Source organism: Arachis ipaensis, chromosome B10 (genome assembly GCF_000816755.2).
Source record: "Arachis ipaensis cultivar K30076 chromosome B10, Araip1.1, whole genome shotgun sequence".
NCBI lineage: Eukaryota > Viridiplantae > Streptophyta > Magnoliopsida > Fabales > Fabaceae > Arachis > Arachis ipaensis.
In genome coordinates this window covers 56,143,311-56,151,264 of record NC_029794.2, presented here as the reverse complement: position 1 = coordinate 56,151,264, position 7,954 = coordinate 56,143,311, and the positions used below count along the sequence as shown (strand labels likewise).

The 7,954-nt window shown below is 40.3% G+C and overlaps 1 long non-coding RNA gene across 1 annotated transcript in view; it reads right to left on the bottom strand.

Annotated features, from left to right (window-relative positions):
• Positions 1-6,399, bottom strand: part of LOC110267904 — a 27,934-nt gene extending 21,535 nt beyond the window's left edge. Inside the window, exons 1-2 of the long non-coding RNA XR_002355874.1 lie at positions 6,325-6,399; positions 6,102-6,235 (exon numbers count right to left, since the gene is read on the bottom strand). This is a non-coding gene — a long non-coding RNA (uncharacterized LOC110267904). The remainder of the gene's footprint in view (positions 1-6,101; positions 6,236-6,324) is intronic.

The following is a 7,954-nucleotide window of genomic DNA, read 5'->3' as shown; positions in this document are numbered from 1 at the left end:
GGTTGTGTGAAAGAGAGTGGTGAGAAGAAGTGAGTAGAGGTAGGTGGGGATCCTGTGGGGTCCACAGATCCTGAGTGGATCTTGTGGGATCCACAGATCTTGAGGTGTTCAAGGATTTACATCTCTGCACCCATTAGGCATGTAAAAATGCCTTTGCACACAACTCTGGGCATTCAGCGCCAGGTTGGTGGCCATTTTGGGCGTTCAACACCCATTTGTGTGCCATTTCTGGCGTTGAACGCCAAAACCATGCCTGTTCTGGCGTTCAGCGCCCAGAAGCTGCCCATTTTGGGCGTTCAGCGCCAGAATCATGCTCTGTTCTGGCGCTGAACGCCAGACAGATGCTTCTCCAGGGTGTGATTTTTCTTCTGCTGTTTTTGATTCCGTTTTCCCTTTCCAGTATCCAGGACTATGAAATCAGCAGGGATGTAAAGGCCTTCAACCTTTACTAACACGTCCTTTACTTGTCCATATGCCTGTTTTCTTGAATTGTCTTCCATCTCTAATGAGATTTTAGCAGCTTGCACCCCATAGATTCTCAGTTTCTCTATTACAGAGAGGGGCATGAGGTTTATTCCTGAACCAAGGTCACACAAAGCCTTAAAGATCATGGTGCCTATGGTATAAGGTATTATGAACTTCCCAGGATCCTGTCTCTTCTGAGGCAATGTCAGTTGATCCAGATCACTTAGTTCATTGATGAACAAGGGAGGTTCAACTTCCCAAGTATCAATGCCAAATAATTTGGCATTTAGCTTCATGATTGCACCAAGAAACTTGGCAGTTTGCTCTTCAGTAACATCCTCATTCTCTTCAAAAGAGGAATACTCATCAGAGCTCATGAAGGGCATAAGGAGGTTCAATGGAATCTCTATGGTCTCTAGATGAGTCTCAGATTCCTTTGGTTCCTCAGAGGGAAGCTCCTTATTGGTCACTGGACGTCCCAGGAGGTCTTCCTCCTTGGGATTCACGTCCTCTCCCTCATTGGGTTCGGCCATTTTGCTTATGTCAATGGCCTTGCACTCTCCTTTTGGATTCTCTTCTGTATTGCTTGGGAGAGTACTGGGAGGGATTTCAGTGATCCTTTTACTCAGCTGGCCCACTTGTGCTTCCAAATTTCTAATGGAAGACCTTGCTTCATTCATGAAACTCACAGTGGCCTTGGACATATCAGAGACTAAGTTTGTTAAATTAGAAGTATTTTGTTCAGAGTTCTCTGTCTGTTGCTGAGTGGATGATGGATAAGGTTTATTATTGTTGAACCTGTTTCTTCCACCATTATTAAAGCCTTGTTGAGGCTTTTGATCCTTTCATGAGAAATTTGGATGATTTCTCCATGATGAGTGATAGGTGTTTCCATAAGGTTCACCTAAGTAATTCACCTCTGCTATTGCAGGGTTCTCAGGATCATAAGCTTCTTCTTCATAAGAAGCCTCTTGAGTACTGTTGGATGCAGGTTGCATTCCATTCAGACTCTGAGAGATCATATTGACTTGCTGAGTCAATATTTTGTTCTGAGCCAATATGGCATTCAGAGTATCAACTTCAAGAACTCCTTTCTTCATAGGCGTCCCATTATTCACAGGATTCCTTTTAGAAGTGTACATGAACTGGTTATTAGCAACCATATCAATGAGTTCTTGCGCTTCTGCAGGCGTTTTCTTTAGGTGAATGGATCCACCTGCAGAGGTATCCAATGACATCTTTGATAACTCAGATAAACCATCATAGAATATATCCAGGATGGTCCATTCTGAAAGCATGTCAGAAGGACACTTTTTGGTCAACTGTTTGTATCTTTCCCAAGCTTCATAGAGGGATTCACCTTCTTTCTGTCTGAAGGTTTGAACATCCACTCTGAGCTTGCTCAGCTTTTGAGGAGGAAAGAACTTGGCTAAGAAAGCCTTGACCAGCTTATCCCAAGAGTTCAGGCTATCCTTAGGTTGAGTATCCAACCACACTCTAGCTCTGTCTCTTACAGCAAAAGGGAAAAGCATGAGCCTGTAGGCTTCAGGATCTACTCCATTAGTCTTAACAGTGTCACATGTCTGCAAGAACTCAGTTAAGAACTGAAAAGGATTTTCAGATGGAAGTCCATGAAACTTGCAGTTCTGCTGCATCAGAGAAACTAATTGAGGTTTCAGCTCAAAGTTATTTTCTACTGCATCCTCCTTGCATTATTATTATTTTCGGCTGCCATCTCCTCTTCCTGTTCAAAAATTTCTGAAATGTTATTTCTGGATTGTTGTAGATCAAACAAGAAGACTTACCAAGAACAACTTGAAGATCATGAAGACACTATGAATGCATGAAATTTTCGAAAAATGCAAGATGCACATGCAAATGACACCAAACTTATGACATGACTCATGACTCAGACAAGAAACACAAAAAAATGTTTTTGATTTTTATGATTTTCTAATTAGAATTCATTCTTAAAAATCTTGAATCAAATTTTTGAAAACATTTTTATATTATTTTTTTTTCGAAAACAAAGGAGAAAATTTTGAAATATTTTTGAAAAAATTTTTTTGAAAGGAAAACAAAAAGAAAATTACCTAATCTGAGCAACAAGATGAACCGTCAGTTGTTCAAACTCGAACAATCCCCGGCAACGGCGCCAAAAACTTGGTGCGCAAAAATTGTGATTACACTTTAATTATGTAAAATTCATCGCTCTTTCTTTCCCTGGTAATGGCGCCAAAAACATGATGCCAATACCATGGTTCACAACTTCGCACAACTAACCAGCAAGTGCACTGGGTCGTCCAAGTAATACCTTACGTGAGTAAGGGTCGAATCCCACGGAGATTGTTGGTATGAAGCAAGCTATGGTCACCTTGTAAATCTCAGTCAGGCGGATATCAAATGGTTATGAAGTTTTCGAAAATAATATAATAAAATAAGGATAGAAATACTTATGTAATTCATTGGTGAGAATTTCAGATAAGCGAATGGAGATGCTTTCGTTCCTCTGAACCTCTGCTTTCCTGCTATCTTCATCCAATCAGTCTTACTCCTTTCCATGGCTGGCTTTATGTGATACATCACCACTGTCAATGGCTACTTTCGGTCATCTCTCGGGAAAATGATCCAATGCCCTGTCAAAGCACGGCTAATCGTCTAGAGGCATCACCCTTGTCAATGGCTTCATCTTATCCTCTCAGTGAAAATGGTCAACGCACCCTGTCACGGCACGGCTATTCATCTGTCGGTTCTCGATCATGCTGGAATAGGATTTACTATCCTTTTGCGTCTGTCACTAACGCCCTGCAATCGCGAGTTTCGAGCTTGTCACAGTCATTCAATCATTGAATCCTACTCGGAATACCACAGACAAGGTTTAGACCTTCCGGATTCTCTTAAATGCCGCCATCATTCTAGCTTACACCACGAAGATTCCGATTAAGAGATCTAAGAGATACTCATTCAATTCTAATGTAGAACGGAAGTGGTTGTCAGGCACGCGTTCATAGGGAATGATGATGATTGTCACGTTCATCACATTCAGATTGAAGTACGAATGAATATCTTAGAAGCTAAATAGGATGAATTGAATAGAAAACAGTAGTACTTTGCATTAATCTCTGAGGAACAGCAGAGCTCCACACCTTAATCTATGGAGTGTAGAAACTCTACCGTTGAAAATACATAAGTGAGAGGTCCAGGCATGGTCGAGAGGCCAGCCCCCAAAACGTGATCACAGGATCAAAATACAATCAAGGATGTCTAATACAATAGTAAAATGTCCTATTTATAATAAACTAGCTACTAGGGTTTACAGAAGTAAGTAATTGATGCATAAATCCACTTCCGGGGCCCACTTGGTGTGTGTTTGGACTGAGCTTGAGTGTTGCACGTGTAGAGGTCCTTCTTGGAGTTGAACGCCAGTATTTGTGCCAGTTTGGGCGTTCAACTCTGGTTTTGGCTCCTTTTCTGGCGCTGGACGATAGATTTGGGCAGAAAGCTGGCGTTGAACGCCAGTTTACGTCGTCTATTCTTGGCCAAAGTATGGACTATTATATATTGTTGGAAAGCCCTGTATGTCTACTTTCCAACGCAATTGGAAGCGCGCCATTTCGAGTTCTGTAGCTCTAGAAAATCCACTTTAAGTGCAGAGAGGTCAGAATCCAACAGCATCAGAAGTCCTTCTTCAACCTCTGAATCTGATTTCTGCTCAAGTCCCTCAATTTCAGCCAGAAAATACCTGAAATCACAGAAAAACACACAAACTCATAGTAAAGTCCCGAAATGTGAATTTAACATAAAAACTAATGAAAACATCCCTAAAAGTAACTAGATCCTACTAAAAACATACTAAAAACAATGTCAAAAAGCGTATAAATTATCCGCTCATCAACCATCTCAAGTAATTAAGGACTCGTCGAGCTAGCGATGATAAAAGAGCGCTCTGTTGGGAGGCAACCCAACCTTAGGTAGTTTCACTTTCATCTTTATTTCAATAAAAATCATAAAGTTGTTTCCCCTATATTGTAAGGAGCTAAGTTTGGTGTTCTACACCAGAACAATCCAAGAGTGATAGTGTAGTTCTAAGTTTGGTGTTCCACTAAAGGACATTGGTTAGAATTACACTCCACTCCAAAAGAACATTGCTAGCTCCATCCAATCAAGAGAAACCACTTAGATGTAGTTAGACTATAGGTGATCATTGCTTTGTTGATAACAAGATATGAGAGTCTCTGCATATATGCAATGTTTTGTACTGGGCAAAGAACTAAGTTTGGTGTTCACACACCAAATTGAGTTCGAGAGGCACAAGCATACATGTAAGCTAACTATGTCTCAAGTGCTTTGGGAACAAGCAACTTCCAGTAACCTTGCAGGAATCTTATAAGGAAATGGTGCACCTTCACCCAAAGAAGCGAGGCAGCAAGAACTAGGATGATGACAAAGAGAGAGGGGGACCAGAGATCATCACTCGAAGGTTGTATTGTTACCTAATTCCATTGTACTCAGAATTGTTGAAAGTTGGAAGTCCGAATGCACTTTTGATTTGTAGTTACTCGTAGTTGAACCCTTTTTAAATTCTANNNNGTTGGACACCAAGGTCTCAAGAAAAGAAAATAAACAAACTATATGCCTGTGGTGTGTATGTATGGGGGAGAGACTTGAGGGAGTAAGTCCTTAGGGGTGCTTCAACACCTAGCACCTTGAACCAACTGGTTCGGGAGTGTTGGCTGAAAACTCATCTTAAAGAGTTGCCCCCTTACAGAGCACTTAGCCTAAATAACACAAATAACCCTTGAAATAACACTAAAAGGATCAATGAATAAAAGTCTCATGGGATATAAACAAAGTGGGTGTTTAGGGACAAGATAAAGGTCTGAAAGCCAGTAATGGAATGAACCTAAGTTGCTATGCATGAAACCACCATAAAATCAGTAACATGACCTCCACAAGAATGACTCATTCCTCTGGATATTCCATTCATCATTCTCTTGTTCCAGTACTTGCTTAGGGACAAGCAAGCTTTAAGTTTGGTGTTGTGATGCCAGGGCATCGTGACCTTCGCACTTTCTCTCTGCAAGTAAAGCCAAGCCCAAATAAAGAAAGGAACTGCTTCAAACTCAAGATCCAAAGGCCCAAGACTTGAAGAATCACGCTAGAAACTGAGAAGAGTAGTATATATAGGAGTAGTCCCTGTGGGATTCGACCTCACTCTATTGTGAGTTTTTACTTGACGACAAATTCGGTACACTTGCCGAAGGGAGATTTGTTGAGAGACAAGTTTTCCGTGCATCAAATATCACAGCAACATAATTCTACACCCTTCTATCATCCATTATACATCAACATTACACAATTTCACACCTAAATTCTTACTTTAGATAGTAAAACCATGAGCAATCTATCAATTATGCACAAACAACCTTACCAACAAACCAATCATTATTCAACACCACTTTAGCATTCCAATTCCATCATAACCATAATCACTAACACATACTCAATCCATGTCATCAACCATTGTCACAAACACTAACATTCAACATGCTTAACCGTTCCAACCTATCCTATGGTCCTCTAGCCTAAGGTTTCACAGAATATTATATATTAAATACATGAAACCTAAATCATACATTGGCCGACTTCTACGTATTTACCAAAGCAAATCACCAAAGCCACACAAATCCAAAATCACCAAAGCATTGACCCTAATCCTCCTCCAAGCCTTCCAATGCCCAAAATCAAGTTCCAAAATATGTATATACAACTAAATCCACATTACCACACATACATATATCCAGGAATCAATGCCCAATCAACAATTTCAAGAAATTTACTAGAGTTAGTGATCCTTACCATACCCACGGACCAAATGAACCAAATCCAACAAGTTTCGCAAGCTAAACCAAACCTAGAGTACCAAATTCAATAAAATCTCAACATGGGTACTCAAGAATTTTGAAAATCAAAGGGGTAGAGCAACTAGAGTGAGAATGAGGCTTACCTATAAAATTATTCCGATAGATACGTAAAGTTCAACGCAGTGGATGTGTGGCCGCAGATGGTGCAGCGATCAGAGCTCGGATTACCAAGATATGGTAGTTTGTATGTGGTGTTAGGGTTTTGTTTCTCTCCTCCTTCCTCCCTTGGCTGTGGAACGTGAATGAAGAAATAAGGGAGAAAGGAAGCTGTGTTGATTAAGTGTGGGTGGTTCAATTGGGCCTTGGGCCCATTTTGGGCCCGGATCATTCGGTTCGGACTGTTCGGCCCAATCTTGGGACAAATTCTTTGAAATTAGCGTCAAAATTCTCGTTTTAATTAGCTCTATCCTATTTTAATATAAAATTAGCATTTCTAATTTATTTCATTAAAATTTAATTTATTAGTTAATTATTTGTTAATTTAACGGGGTTTACAGTCATCAATAAAGACAACAACGAATTTATCCAGAAATAGACGGAAGATTCTATTCATGTAGTCCATGAACACGGCAAGAGTGTTTGTCAACCCAAAAGACATTACAATGTATCCGTAATGACCATAACGAGTTCTGAAAGCAGTCTTAGGGATGTCTTCGTCTCTCACCCTTATTTGGTGGTAACCGGATCACAAGTCAATCTTCGAGAAAACTATAACTCCTTGTAACTGGTCCATTAGATTGTCGATTCACAGCAGTGGATATTTATTCTTTATCGTGACCTTGTTCAGTTGCCTGTAGTCCACATAGAGACACATACTACCATCTTTCTTCTTCACTACTAATACCGGTGCTCCCCACGGTGAAACGCTTGGGTAGATAAAGTTTTTGCTCATTAAATTCTCAAGCTGAGATTTAAGTTCAGTTAGCTACAAAGGAGACACTCTGTATGGCGCAATCGATATTGGTCCTGCTCCAGGCACCAACTCAATCGCAAACTCAGTTTTCCGAGCAGGAGAAAATTCAGGAATGTCTTCCGAAAACACCTCTGGAAATTCATTCACTACTGGAATTCGTTCTAAACTCTGCTCCTCTCACAACACATTTACAGCCAATAGCATAATACCCTAACATTCACATTCTGAGCAATTTACCACCACAGAGTTCAAATAATACCCCTTCGCCACAACCGGTCCTTCCGACCCGTCTGACATACAATGTGATGATTTTTCGGAACAATCAAGTAGAACACGGTTTTTAGATAGCCAATCCAATCCCAAGATGAGATCAAGACCAGTCATCAGCAAACAAATCAAGTCATTAGACAAATTCTCATTGTTGGACCTAGAATGACACTTCTGGACAGCCTAATCTAGTCACAACAGCTTCAGAAGTAGCATTATGCACATTCACATCATAACCCAACACAATTATCTTGAATTCTAATTCACTAGCCTTATCAAATGCTATGAATGAATGATTTGTTCTAGAATCAAACAAGAAATTCAAAATTTTACTAGCTATTTCATAGTTACCTCAGATCAATGTATCAGACCCCTTGGCACTTGC